The sequence below is a fragment of the Hyla sarda genome, chromosome 3 (assembly GCF_029499605.1).
Source record: "Hyla sarda isolate aHylSar1 chromosome 3, aHylSar1.hap1, whole genome shotgun sequence".
NCBI classification, from domain to species: domain Eukaryota; kingdom Metazoa; phylum Chordata; class Amphibia; order Anura; family Hylidae; genus Hyla; species Hyla sarda.
The window spans coordinates 238,582,033-238,595,906 of NC_079191.1; the positions used below are offsets into that span (position 1 = coordinate 238,582,033).

At 42.8% G+C, this 13,874-nt stretch overlaps 1 protein-coding gene across 6 annotated transcripts in view; it reads left to right on the forward strand.

Annotated features, from left to right (window-relative positions):
• Positions 1 to 13,874, forward strand: part of FIG4 (FIG4 phosphoinositide 5-phosphatase) — a 653,436-nt gene that overhangs the window by 497,840 nt on the left and 141,722 nt on the right. The window contains exons 22-23 of one of the 6 annotated variants that reach the window (XR_008891311.1): positions 6,507 to 6,736; positions 6,900 to 7,027. The exons of 4 other annotated variants lie outside the window; for them this stretch is intronic. The gene's annotated coding sequence lies outside the window, so the exon portion shown is untranslated. The remainder of the gene's footprint in view (positions 1 to 6,506; positions 6,737 to 6,899; positions 7,028 to 13,874) is intronic. One more of the 6 variants, XR_008891312.1, reaches the window with a different exon arrangement.

The following is a 13,874-nucleotide window of genomic DNA, read 5'->3' on the forward strand; positions in this document are numbered from 1 at the left end:
AATCGCCGCATGCGTAAATGTCCAAGCTATTATAGGAAAACTGTCCGATTTCTCCACCCACACTAATCAGCGGTACTGGCTGGTAGTGCAGGGGATGCTGATCAGTTTGAGCCTTACCGTGCCCAGATCCGCCGTGCCGTTCTGCCATAATCTTCTATTTTCAATATATGCAAATGAGGTGCTAACTGGCACCGACCGGGCTAACTGGCACTGTGACGTCAGCGTTTCTGGCCACAGCGCTGCCCAGCTCATCAATATTCCTCCCCTCCCTCCGCCTCTATATATTGGATATTGATGAGCTGGGCGGTGCTGCGGCCCGAAACGCTGAAGTCAGAGTGCCAGTTAGCACCTCATTTGCATATATTGAAAATAGAAGATTACAGCAGAAATAGCGGCGGATCCAGGCACGGTAGTGCTCAAACTGATCAACGTCACCCGAACTACCAGCCAGTACCACTGGTTAGTGCGGGGGGGGGGGGGGGGAGAAAGCGGACAGTTGTATAACTGCTCCCTAGCGTCCCTCAGCAGCACAATGTGGGGTGTGTCTCCGCCCCTGTGAGCAAATGGGACCTGGGATTTTTTTAATGATTTAAATAAAAAATACCCCGGGACCTCCCCCCCTGCCCTGGTATAAAGCACCAGGATCGCACTAGAACAGTGAGTTTTTTGTCTGTCCTAGTGTGAGCATGGACGTCCACGCTCCCCCTACCTACTTATTTTTTATTTTTTTTCTCTTTTCCTTTCTTGCAGATGATCCGCCGGTTTGGTGCACGCCGCCATCTTTCCTGGGTCCGGGAGGATTCGCGGACCCCACGCTAGCCGCACTTCCGGTTTCGGCGCCATTTTCCTGTAGCCCGAGGATTGGGGGACGTCACTTCCGGCGGATCCGTATAGAGCAGTGAGGAATCTGTTCTTATCAGGGGGAGCCCAAATATGTTAGAGATCAAGTGTGCTTAGGTGGGATGGTTAGGTAAAGGTTCCTAGAGTTGAGGTAAGAGATTTGATTTATTATTAAGTTTCCGGGCACAGGACCCGGAAGTGGGAGGGGCTTATATTTTTTGGCGCAATTTGCAGCTATTTAAACGCCCCCTAGCCTGGCTCTGGGCTCTTGGAGCCAGAAGACTATTGTCTGAAAGCTACTAGACGTTTACCCTATTCGGTGTGTTGTTTCCACACTTAATATACCTGAGAAATAGGTATTCTTTCTGCCCTGATAGGAGGAGTCCATTTATACTTGCGAGTTGATTTTTTTCCTTAGATTTTAAATCTTTCTCTTACCTCTTAGATGTCTTCTATGGATTCAGGAGGTTCAGGAGGGTGCAGGGCGACCTATGGGAAATCCTCCCACAAGAGGAAGCATTTGGAGTGTAACTCATGCAAGACTCCCCTTCCAGACGAATACGATTATCCTATTTGTTCCACCTGTCGCCCCAGGTTACCACCAGACACTGAGCCTTCTATGCAGGACATGTTCTGTTGGGTTAAGGATTTCGTTTTTTCTTCCATCAAAGAATTGAAGGATTCATTAACCACTGCTCCTCCTCCTAAGAAGAAGCCCAGACTAAGTGATAGGCCTGTAGTTGTACACTCTGATGAGGAATTCAGGGTTATAGATGAGACAAAATCATCTAGTTCAGAGGAAGAGGAGCTACAGGGGAAAGTTTTTTTCCCTGTGGAAAAGTTTCCGAAATTTATCAGAGCTGTGCAAGCAGAGAATGCACCAGCCACCCGCGAGGACGCTCCTTCTACCTCTAAGGGGCCTAGAGTTTTCCCGATTGAGGACACAGTCCTAGACTTAATGAAGGCAGAATGGATCAACCCAGAGAAGGCACCTGTTATAAATAAAAGGTTTAAAACTCTTTACCCCATGGATCAAGAAAGATCTAAGGATTGGGTCAACCCACCAAAGGTGGATTACGCCATCGCCAAACTTATCCCATCTGATGATGGTTCTAGTCTCAAGGATCCCATGGACCGACGCATGGAGGTCACTCTCAGAAGATCGTATACAGCATCTTCCAGACAGTGTGCTGTAGGGAATGCCTCCTTTGAGGTCATAAGAGCTATGAGATCTTGGCTTTCAAGAATACAGGATGACATAGACTCTGGGGTCAGTAGACAGGACTTACTTAGGTCCTTTAAATATGTTAACCTAGGTATGGACTACCTATATGACTCCAATTGTCAACAAGTGAAGTTAGCTTCTAGAAACATGGCCCTATCTTCAGCTGCTAGGAGGGCTCTTTGGTTAAGACCATGGCCTGGAGACAGTCATTCCAAGTACATTCTTGGTAATCTGGAGTTTAATCCGGCTAAATTATTCGGTCCTGAACTTGACACCATTATGGAGGAGCTCTCCAATAAGAAGGGGAAGAACCTTCCTTTATCAGAGAAGTCCTTTCGCGGGCGCTATAATCAACCCAGGAGAGATCGATCTCCACAAGGTAACAGGCAATATAGAGGTTCTGGACGTGGCAGAGGATCAGGATCCACAAGGAAGGGATCATCTAGAGCCAGAGGCTCAAAGAAGCCAGAATTCTGACGCGAGAAGTCTACCTGTAGGCGGGCGCCTTCATTTCTTTCTCAAAGCTTGGAAAACTCTAATAAAAGATGTTTGGGTCATAAATGTAGTGGAGAATGGTTATTTCCTTCCCCTAACGTATCTCCCTCCAGAAAGGTGTCTAATATCCCCCTCTCTAGCTTCTGCAAAACAGGAGGCTTTAGAGGAAGCCATCCTAGAGCTTATCTCAAGTTCTGCGGTAGAACCTGTTCCCCTACACGAGAGGGGCATGGGGGTTTATTCCCCAGTGTTCCTAGTACCCAAGCCTGGAAGAAAATGGATGCTTATAATAGACCTCAGGTTTCTCAATCAATTTATAGTCAAGAAGAAATTTCGGTTGGAGACTATAAGATCCGTAAAATCCCTCATTCTGAGAGACGATTACATGGCGTCATTAGACCTAAAAGACGCCTATTTTCACATTCCCATATTTCCAGGGCACAGGAAATTCCTAAGAATTGCTGTCTTTATCAAGGGAATTCTCCATCATCTCCAGTTCAAGGTTCTGCCATTTGGCATTTCCACAGCCCCGTTCGTATTCACAAAGGTGGTTTCATCCATGATGGCGATTCTCAGAATACAGGGCATCAGAATCATACCCTATTTAGACGATTGGCTTTTTCTAGCCAAGACTCAAGAGGAGCTCAGCCGTCACATCACCACCACGCTAGACTTACTCCACAGTTTAGGTTGGATAGTGAATCTTCAGAAATCCAAACTATTCCCCACAAGGGAAATAACCTTTTTAGGGTTCTACTTGGATTCCCACAACATGAGAATCTATCTGTCTCCAGCACGGAAGGACAGGATATCCAGGGGATATCAATTCCTTCGAGTCCCCCGTAAAGCGTCACTGAGGACTCTCATGAGATTCCTAGGACTCCTATCCTCCTCAGTAGAAGCTGTCCCTTGGGCACTCTGGCACATGAGACCTCTCCAGACAGAGGTTCTCCAGGCCTGGGACAGGAGGAGTTCCTCTCTAGAGAGGTGTCTAAAATTTTCTCCCACAGTCCGCAGATCTCTAAGCTGGTGGGCGAACCCCCAGGACGGAATGTCCCTGGTAGAACCTCAGTGGTCAATCCTGACGACAGACGCCTCAGGGTCAGTATGGGGAGCCCACCTGCTAGGGAGGAAAGTGAATGGCTGGTGGAGTACAGAAGAACTTCCTCTTTCTTCCAATATAAAGGAACTAAGGGCAATATATTATGCCCTTCTCCACTTTGCCCCCTCTCTCCTGGGACAAGCCGTCAAAATAAGGACGGACAACATGTCGGCTGTTTACTACATAAACAAGCAGGGAGGGACAAGATCAGTTCCACTGCTTCAGGAGGTGGCGAAGATCTTTCGATGGGCCGAGACTCGAGTTCTCAGGCTCTCCGCAGTCCACATAAGGGGAGTACACAATATCATAGCAGACCGTCTAAGCAGAGGTCTTACGGTACCGGGAGAATGGACTCTAGACCAGGATATATTCCTTCAGCTCATAGACCGCTGGGGTCTCGGAAATAGATCTTATGGCCACAAGATCCAATCGCAAACTAGACAAGTTCTGCTCCCTTTACCAGATGGACAAACCTCTTTATCTGGATGCGATGTCGATTCCATGGAATTTCAAACTGGCCTACATATTCCCTCCTATCTCGATGATACTCAGGGTATTAATGAAGATCAGACAGGATCAGGCCTCGGTGATTGCCATCATTCAATTTTGGCCAAAAAGATCCTGGTTCTCCCAGCTCATTCAGATGAGCAAGGGAATATACTGGAAACTTCCTGTCAGGCAGAATCTTGTGTCTCAGGGCACTCAATTCTGCCACAATCTCAAGACGCTCAATCTGACAGCATGGAAGTTGATAGGTCCTTATTAAAAGCCAGAGGGTTTTCGGACCGCATCCTTGAAACACTATCTCACTCTAGGAGTGAGGCAACCAACAAGACCTATGCTAGAATCAGAAAGATTTTTATCTCCTGGTGTGTCACCAAGAAGATTAATGCTTCTTCTCCATCCACTCCATCAATTCTCAAATTTTTACAGGATGGATTTGACAAAGGTCTCTCTCCAAGTTCCATCAAGGTCCAACTAGCCGCACTGTCGGCGACCTTACAAAGACGACTGTTTCAGGAACCAGTGATAAGGTCATTTATCAAGGCCATCACTAGAATTCGTCCTAGAGCGGTGAAACCAGTGACACCCTGGGATCTGGCGTTGGTCTTGCAACAATTGTGTGTTCAACCCTTTGAACCTTTAGAGGAAGTGGAACTTAGGTTCCTCACTCTTAAGGTTGCTACTTCTAGCTGTCACCACCGCCAAAAGAGTTGGTGAACTTCAAGCATTAGCTGCGGCAGAACCTTACACAGTTTTCTTGCAGGACAGAGTCCTTCTGAGATTCCTACCTTCTTTTTGCCTAAGGTTCCCTCCTTCGCAAATATTAACCAGGTTATCTGTCTCCCAAAGTTTCCTGACTCTGAATCTTCCCAGAAGGACCTTACCTCCTTGGATCTGGTAAGATGCCTAAGGGTCTACCTAGAAAGAACCAAACCATTTAGGAAAGCGGAGAATCTCCTCATTTTATTCCAGGGTGTAAAGAAAGGTGCCAAGGCATCTAAACCATCCATTTCAAGATGGATATGCGAATGCATAAATTTATGTTATACCGCTAGAGGGTTAACTTCACCAGAGTTCACCAGAGCGCACTCTACGAGAGCTGTTTCTGCCTCTTGGGCAGAGCGTAATTCTGTTCCTTTGGAACATATCTGCCAGTCCGCAACCTGGAACTCTCCACTCCCTTTTCTAAAACATTATAGAGTGGATACCTTTTTGTCTAGCGAAACTACTTTCGCTAGGTCTATTATACAAACTGCTATGCAGGAAAACCCTCCCTAGGGGTGATTCTTGCTAGATCCCCACATTGTGCTGCTGAGGGACGCTAGGGAAGACTAAATTTAGAAAGTTTTCCCTTAGTCTCCTCAGCAGCACAAGCTTCCCTCCCTTATTTTCTTTTTGCTTTATAATCTACTCACTGTTCTAGTGCGATCCTGGTGCTTTATACCAGGGCAGGGGGGGAGGTCCCGGGGTATTTTTTTATTTAAATCATTAAAAAAATCCCAGGTCCCATTTGCTCACAGGGGCGGAGACACATCCCACATTGTGCTGCTGAGGAGACTAAGGGAAAACAAATTAACTTTCTAAATTTAGTCTTATATAACTTTAATGAAAACAAAAGCTTATTTAGGTGATGCACCACCAACCACCAGTGTGTTTTCTTTACTAGAATTGACGTTTTTTCAATGAAACAAAAACAAGTTTAGATCGTTGAACTCTGTTGTTGTGTTCTTCTTTTAAAACAAAAGATGTTAATTAGTTATCGCCACTGTAGGAGTTGTTTTTTCTGAACTAAAACCTCAGTATTCTGATTTAATTGCTGCACTGGAACTTGGAGGGGAAAAAAGTTGGCGTGCATTACGGTTTGGGCACTCCGGCTCAAAAAGGTTCGCAATCACTGCTCTATATGCATATGGCGAATACCACAGAGTAATGCTGCGCAACAGTATAGCATTATTCAGTGTTCACAATCTTGCATATAAAAGTCCCTTATGGGGACTTGCAAAGTGTATATCAAATAATTTAAAAAAGTTTTTCGTATTTAAGAAGGGGCCCCTAGTAAAAATTTAAAACAGAAAATAAAATATGGAAAACACATATTTGGTATCGCCAAGTGCAGAATTGTCTTAACTACTAAAACATAATGTTTATAATCCTGTACGGGGATTGGCGTAATCATAAAAAAAAATTATGTCACATCCCAGAAAAAAAAATGAAAAAAAGTCACATATATGCATAGTGGCCCCAGATTTCTTTTTTTTAAGCAGTCCAATAAAAGAAAAGCATGTAATCATGATGGGTTTTAAAAGTTGTGAAATTGCATTTTTCTTTTCACATCCACAGACTTTGGGCTCCTGCTGGCCTGGCAGAAGTCCAAAAAGGAGGAAATGCTGAGAGGGGTGTGTGCAGCCTTATCCAATCATCTTACACACTGAACTGCTCTGGGGTGTGTGTAGCAGAGTGAGGGAGGAAGTTCTCCCCTGTATGGCTTCAGATGTTGTTACGCCTGCTGGGTAACGCCCCTTCCCAGTCTGGGAGTCTGACTGAGCAGAAAATACAGAGCAATATGCAAGGTAGAAACTAAAAATAATAAAAATAAAGGAAGGGGGTGGTTTATCATGATGGGGCCGTGAACTGGGAGGATTATAACATTTAACAAGATCATGAGAGGTACTCTTTAAAAGTTGCATAACTTTTTCCAATTAAATGTTTTTTGTTTTTTCAAATCTAATACAGAATTAAAGAAGAAACAATGAAGCAGCCAACTAATAATCATGCGTAAAAGGCCCCAGGAATACAATAGCAGGCAGTACAATTGTACTTCGTAACAGCAAATCAAGATTAATTTCAACTAACAAATAGAGGTGGGCAGGATAAGGGTGCTAATGAGAAAAGGACAATAAGGTAGACATACAGAACTAACAGTGGAGGTGGGCAGTGGGACGGGCACAACACCAAATATGCACTAGAGTCCCCACTGCAAGGCCACAGTGCCAACTGGTATCGGGGACCATAGTGTGCCACCAATGAAGTTGAGCTGGGACTCAGTACCAACGAGTGAGGATTTTATAATTGATTTCCTGTGCCCGATTGACGATTACAGTCTTGAGAGAGGGATGGAAGCATTTCAGCCTTTGGGCGGGCGTGAAGTTCTTATGCAGTTTCTTCTCCCAAGCCACACAGAATGGGAGCACAGTAGAGAAGCGGACAAAAGCATCCTATACAGGAAGCCTATCGCATGTGGAGGAGGCGTGGGGCATAGTTATTTAAAAGAGGTCAGGTCTTGGTGCAACTTATTGGCTGTATGGAGAAAAGCGCTGGAAGAGAGGACATGAGTAAAACGGATTGATTGCATTTAACACCCCCAAGAAAGCTGTGGGGGAGAGACCCAGAGGAAAAGAGTGATGGTCAGTGATAGTGTCTGTGATAGGGCCAGAGGGATCAACCATGGATTTGCGGGAAAAAGTTGCATAACTTTAATATTTAGTTATGCCTTGACTAAAGGAGTTTTTCAGGCAAATGTCACTGATGGCCTATCCTCTGGCTATGCCTCAAATAGCTAATTAGCAGGATGCCAACACCTGGAACTCCACTGATCATTTGTTTGGTATAGCCTCGTCGCCCAGATCTACAGGATGTATAGAGCTGGAAGCCACTGCTCCATACATTATGTACTGGCTGTGCTGTGTTACTGCAGCTCTGCTTTCATTCACTTGATCTGGCTTTCCTGATGACACATGGTGGGCTCCCAAGTTCATCCTTGGACAAAATATATAACTTCCTTATGAAGCTGTAAATGATATCGATACTTAATTCACACAGGTGTCATGGTTCTTTTTTTTATTTTTTTTGCAGGACTGACAATGGATATGATTGTTTGACCTAATGGGTCTGTTATGGTTTATTAGGATCAATTTTCTCCAAGTGACTCATAATGGCCTACATATTTTATGTATGTATTTTAAGTTCCTGAGAAAAATAATGCCACATGATGCACAGGTTGCTGATAAAAGAGCCAAAGTAACTTCCTTTTATGCCACAAATGACAATGAAACATTAGAGGGGTACCCCCCCTAAAGGATAGGGGATAAGATGTCTGATTGCGGGGGTCCTGCCGCTGGGGACCTCTGCGATGTCTGCTACGGCCCCTCACTCCATGCCAGATGACTGGCGATGCGGGACGGAGGCTCGTGATGTCACGGCTCTGTCCCTCTTGTGACATGAAAGCAACACCCCATTAATGCAAGTCTATGGGAGGGGGCTTGATGTCACAAGCCTCCGGTACTGCATCCCACACTCTAAATGAATGCTGGGTCCTTTAGGGAGATTGTGGGGGTACTTTGAATAGAGGATAAGATGTCTAGGGGTGGATTATCCCTTTAAGAAGGGCGAATCCTGAAGAATTCTGTAATAGTATGAACTTTCCTCCAAAATGTCATTCTGCTATATTTATGCTGTTAAATGTGTTGCCAAGTGATATATGTGCAAACTGTGCATTTTTACATTGCTGAGGTTTCTGCGCAGTTAAATAACATGGAGCCAGTGGAATAGGGGGCCGTGCTGCTGTCATGAGGTAGCAAGGACCAACAAGGAAGCCCTTTAGTTAGATACTGATTGGGGGAATCCCCGTTTACCATAAAGATGCAGTGTTCCAAAGAGAATTGCTATGTATTCTGTGGTTTGCAAAGATTAAACCCTTCTAAAATAGCACCTGGTTAGAAGACAGCAGTTAGGTACACAAGAACAGTGTGCTGTAACTAGAGCAGTGTGCCTATCCTGGAAGAGAGAAAGATTAAACAGCAGAGGAAGAATTTTCCTTTGTCTGTAAAATTGCATCCCACGAAATATAAAATGCTACCAATAAAATCTGCAGCTTACAGTACAAAAATGAGCTCTACATAGCTCTGTGTTAAATAAAAAATAAAAAAAAGTTATAGGGACTAAAATATGGTGACAAACCATTTTTCTTGTTAAATTTTCTAAGTACACATTATTTTTGTTAGTACTGTATACATTTGATATTGTTGTAGTCATACTGACCTTCAAAAATAGTTAAAGGAAATTTGTCATCAGTTTCCCCTGCACTAACCAATCGGTACAGATAGGTAGTGTAGGTGGCACTGATGACAACCATACCTGGTCCCATTCCGTGCTATGGTTCTCCTTCTGTCTTCTTTGATATCTTCCGTTCTCTGGCCGGAACAGAAGATATCAAAGAAGATAGCGGGAGAACCATGTCATACGTGTCACCTGCACTACCTGTCTGTACCGACAGGTTAGGCAGATGAAACTGATGACAGATTTCCTTAAACTGTTTAACCTTTTATTAAAACATATAAAAGTGCAACCAATTCAGTTTTACACTTTATGATAGGAAGAAAACAACCATATACACTCCTATAAGAGAAAAATGTGTAAGATAATAATAATCATTTTATTTATATAGCGCCAACAGATTCCGCAGCACTTACAATTTGGGGGTACAAATAAAGACAAGTATCAGACATAATATTACACACTCAATAAATAAACATACCAGCCCTGAAAGGGTTAAAAATGATACTTTTATTGTTGAATGCTGATGTGATTCAACAATAAAAGTATCTCTGTTTTTTAACCCTTTCTGTATATTTATTGATTTTACTAGTACGCCGGTACACATCTACTGCTCGTGAGAGCTTACAGACTACGAGGAATGGGGTTGAGACAGATGGCATCAAGGGCTTTATTGATACAATGGTCCAGCCATATTTTACGAATATAAACGTAACATACAGGAGAGTGAACCAGTCACTAGCTAATGTCTGAAGGTCTAAAGTACATAGAGAATAGGTGAAGACTGTCAAATATAAAGCTTTTGATATCACCAAGACCTAGAGGTTTTTAAAAGGGGCAAAGTGGTAGTAGTGGAAGCTAACTAGGGAATGTTATAGGCCTGATTGAAGAGATTTAGGCCATGTAAGAGTAAAACTAATATGTGCCTAATATATGTTTTTTGATTACTAAATAATATACTTAGTATTGATCTACAATGCAAACCAATGTGAGGTAAGTTTGGGCTATTCATCTGGTTAACAAAGTCCTGCTGTTTATAAAGCTCAAAATAGATTTCATATTGTATTTCTGTGTAAAAAGCACAGCAGTTTCAACATGATGAATACATTAGTTGTTGTCTGACAAATGGTAATTTGAATTTCATATTTAGTAATAATTTTCTTTTACATTAGACTTTATAGTCTAATAGTATAGGTCTACTTCTTTGGTTTATAGTAATGTTTTTAAGTGTTCCAAAGAGTAATTTATGTTCAATAAGATCAAACATTAAAATTTTTAAATGGGAGAAAACTTAAAGGGGTACTCCAGGGAAGTTAATAAAAATAAAAATGTACTTTTGAAGAAAGGTAGTAACAGAGCACTCACCTCGTATGATGCAACAAGAAAAGTTATTTATTTGTCCACAGGGTACAGACACATTGGGAGGCAAGACAGATGGTACAAGAGACGGGGGGGGGGGGGGGGGAATTCAAACAATGGGCCCATTGTTTGAATCACCCCCTGTCTCTTGTACCCTCTCTCTTGCCTCCCAATGTGTCTGTACCCCGTGGACAAGTAAAGAACTTTTCTTGTTGCATTATACAAGGTGAGTGCTCTGTTACTACCTTTCTTCAAGAGTACATGGTTTATCATTGGGACTTATGCTAACGAGCAGCACTGCCCATATAGCAACAGCATTTGAATTGACACCTGACATTTATTCACCCACTACTCATCAGTCAAGTATCGGTTGTATTACTGGCTAAAGGTGTATTAGCTGTGTATAGTGACATTGCCGGGCGTTACTCTATCTTTGAGTGTGAAAAATAAAAATGCCCCAATGCCACCGCAATACCTGTTCTGTGTCCCCTGTAGATATCCATGTGGTTTGGGCAGCTCCTTTGGCTCCTGATGTCTCTTAAATACTTTTATCCTTGTTATCAGCACAGACTACAACTCCCAGAAGTCAGTGCAGCTCTGTGTAATGGCTGCCAGCCAACTGCTTTCACTGTCTGTGTGCATCCGTACACTGCAGCTCACACACACTGTACATGTCTTTTCTTTCAGACTATCCTTCCCCCAGCAATAAATCATGCTGTGCTCTGAATGGCAGCAGTCAGTGATTATTTCTTCAGTAGAAAAACAGCAGCTATGTGCTCAGTTGTGATTCAGTTGAGAAACTTCACTGCTTTTCTCTCACGGCTCACAAGCTCCTCACACAGGGAGGGGAGATGTGGCTGTACAGCCAGAGCTCTAGACCAGACAGAAATCATCACATGGTGTTGTTCTGAAGGGTGGGAGCTAGTCTCAATGAGGGGTATACACCAAGACAAGGTGGATTTGAGAATTATGTTTTTCTCCCACTCCCTGCATGTAAATGACAGCTGAAAGAGGGAAACTGCTCTATATTGCTAATGAATGATATTTAGACAACTACATAAGTTGGTGAGAGGGAAAGGATGGGCTATGGGTTTAGTTCCCCGGAGTACCCCTTAAAAGGGGTTGGCAGAAGAAAACTCCTTTGGTAACTCCTTGAACACTCTAATTAACCCTACATAGCCAGGGGTGTTTTAGACATTTTAATGACCAGAGCAAGTGTCAGCTTTTGCAATGCTGCAATATAAATTAGTTTTTTGTATGGGCTTCTTTTTTTGTGGGACAAACTAGGATTTCTCATTATTTAAATGGTTACTGTAGTTCCAAACAACTTTCCTCCATTTAATAGCCTATGTGATTCCTAACAATTTTGTTAGTTACTTTATTTACCGGACATGATTCCCTTACCCCATAAAAACAGCTCTGAAGTCTTGGCCACTAGGTTTCTCCCCACCCTTCATTGTGCTATCTACTGCCTATTAGGGGAATTCTGTCTCAGGTAACCGCTTGGCATGTGCTCTGTGGTGGAGAAAGATGATCACTATGGGGAGATTTTTCAAAACCTGTACAGAGAAAATATTGATCATAGCAACCAATCACATTGCTCCTTCTATTTTTTAGAGGCCTTTCTACAAATTACAGACGCTATCTGATTGATCCACTGGTTGCTCCCTTTTTTTCTAGACAGGTTAAATCTCCCCATATGTATCTCCATCCTTGAGTGTCCAAAGCATCTTCACTGTCCATGCAAGGTAAATGAAGGCAACTTTCTTACCTCAGCAACTGCTGGGCTTATTGTAGCCTTTTTCTTGCTTTGCAGCTGCTGTGAAGTAGAGTTACTTATTTACGTCCAGAGCCCCAATGTTAAGGGACAAAAAGTTATTCAAGGAAAGGTATCTTTGTTCATACTGCATTTATGCTTAATGTGGGCATTTTTATTATTTCCAAAAATGATACAAATGTATAGTGTACTGTACAGTAATCTGATTTAAAAAAAACTGATTCTATATATGAAGGACATACCTGAGCCCGCACACCAACTCCAAGGTTTCTCAAGTGGCACGGGACCTAACACTAAACCTACCTGTGCCGTATGGGCAATACCAGGGGCCAGTGGGCAATTACAGAAGCATTAGGTCCGACTCACAGCCTGTTCCCAGTTCCTCCAGTGTGACTGAGCACACATACAATAGGAGGAGGGAGGCAGGCTATAAGCCCCACCCAAGTTGGCTGATATGTTGCCGGCCTCACAGGTGAACCTTAAAGGGGTACTCCGGTGAAAACCTTTTTTCTTTTAAATCAACTGGTGGCAGAAAGTTAAACATATTTGTAAATTACGTCTAATAAAAAATCTTAATCCTTCCAGTACTTATTAGCTGCTGAATGCTACAGAGGAAATTCCTTTCTTTTTGGAACACTGATGACATCACGAACACAGTGCTCTCTGCTGACATCTCTGTCCATTTTAGCAACCGTGCATAGCAGATGTATGCTAAGGGCTCAGTGGTTAGCACTGCTGCCTTGCAGTGCTGGGGACTTGTGTTCAAATCCCACTAAGAACAACAATAAATAAATATTATTAGTATAATAACGTCAGCAGAGAGAACTGTGGTCGTGATGTCATCAGAGAGCATTCCAAAAAGAAAAGAATTTCCTCTGTAGTATTCAGCAGCTAATAAGTAATTTACAAATATGGTTAACTTTCTGCCACCAGTTGATTTAAAAGAAAAAGGTTTTCAACGGAGTACCCCTTTAATGTTGCCTAGAAAGTGATCAAGGCTCATTAAATGTTGAAACATATCAGAAATTGTCCAGAGCAGGATAGGTGTCAGGAGAGGGCACTGTGGTCAGACAAAAAGGAAATTCAAAAATAAAAGAAATTCCTGTGGATCATACAGCAACTTATAAGTACTGGAAGGATTAAGATTTTTTTTAATAGAAGTATTTTACAAATCTGTTTAACTTTCTGGCACCAGTTGATTTAAAAAAGAAATGTTTTCCAGTGGAGTACCCCTTTAAGGTGCGATGCTCTAGAGCAGGAGTACTCAACTACCTATAGTAGGGGTCTTCATTTTCATGTCTGCCATCTGGTAAAGGTCCAAGCCAAACGCTATATAGGCACTGCCTATTGGAGAACATTATTATTACTCTAATAATAAGTCATAATCATTCCCCAACTGCCACACCCTGTGCTCCTGGTATAATACTGCCACGCACTGTGCCCATAGTATAATACTGCCACACACTGTGCCCATGAATATAATATTTCCACATGCTGTATACCTAAATAAAATGCTGCTA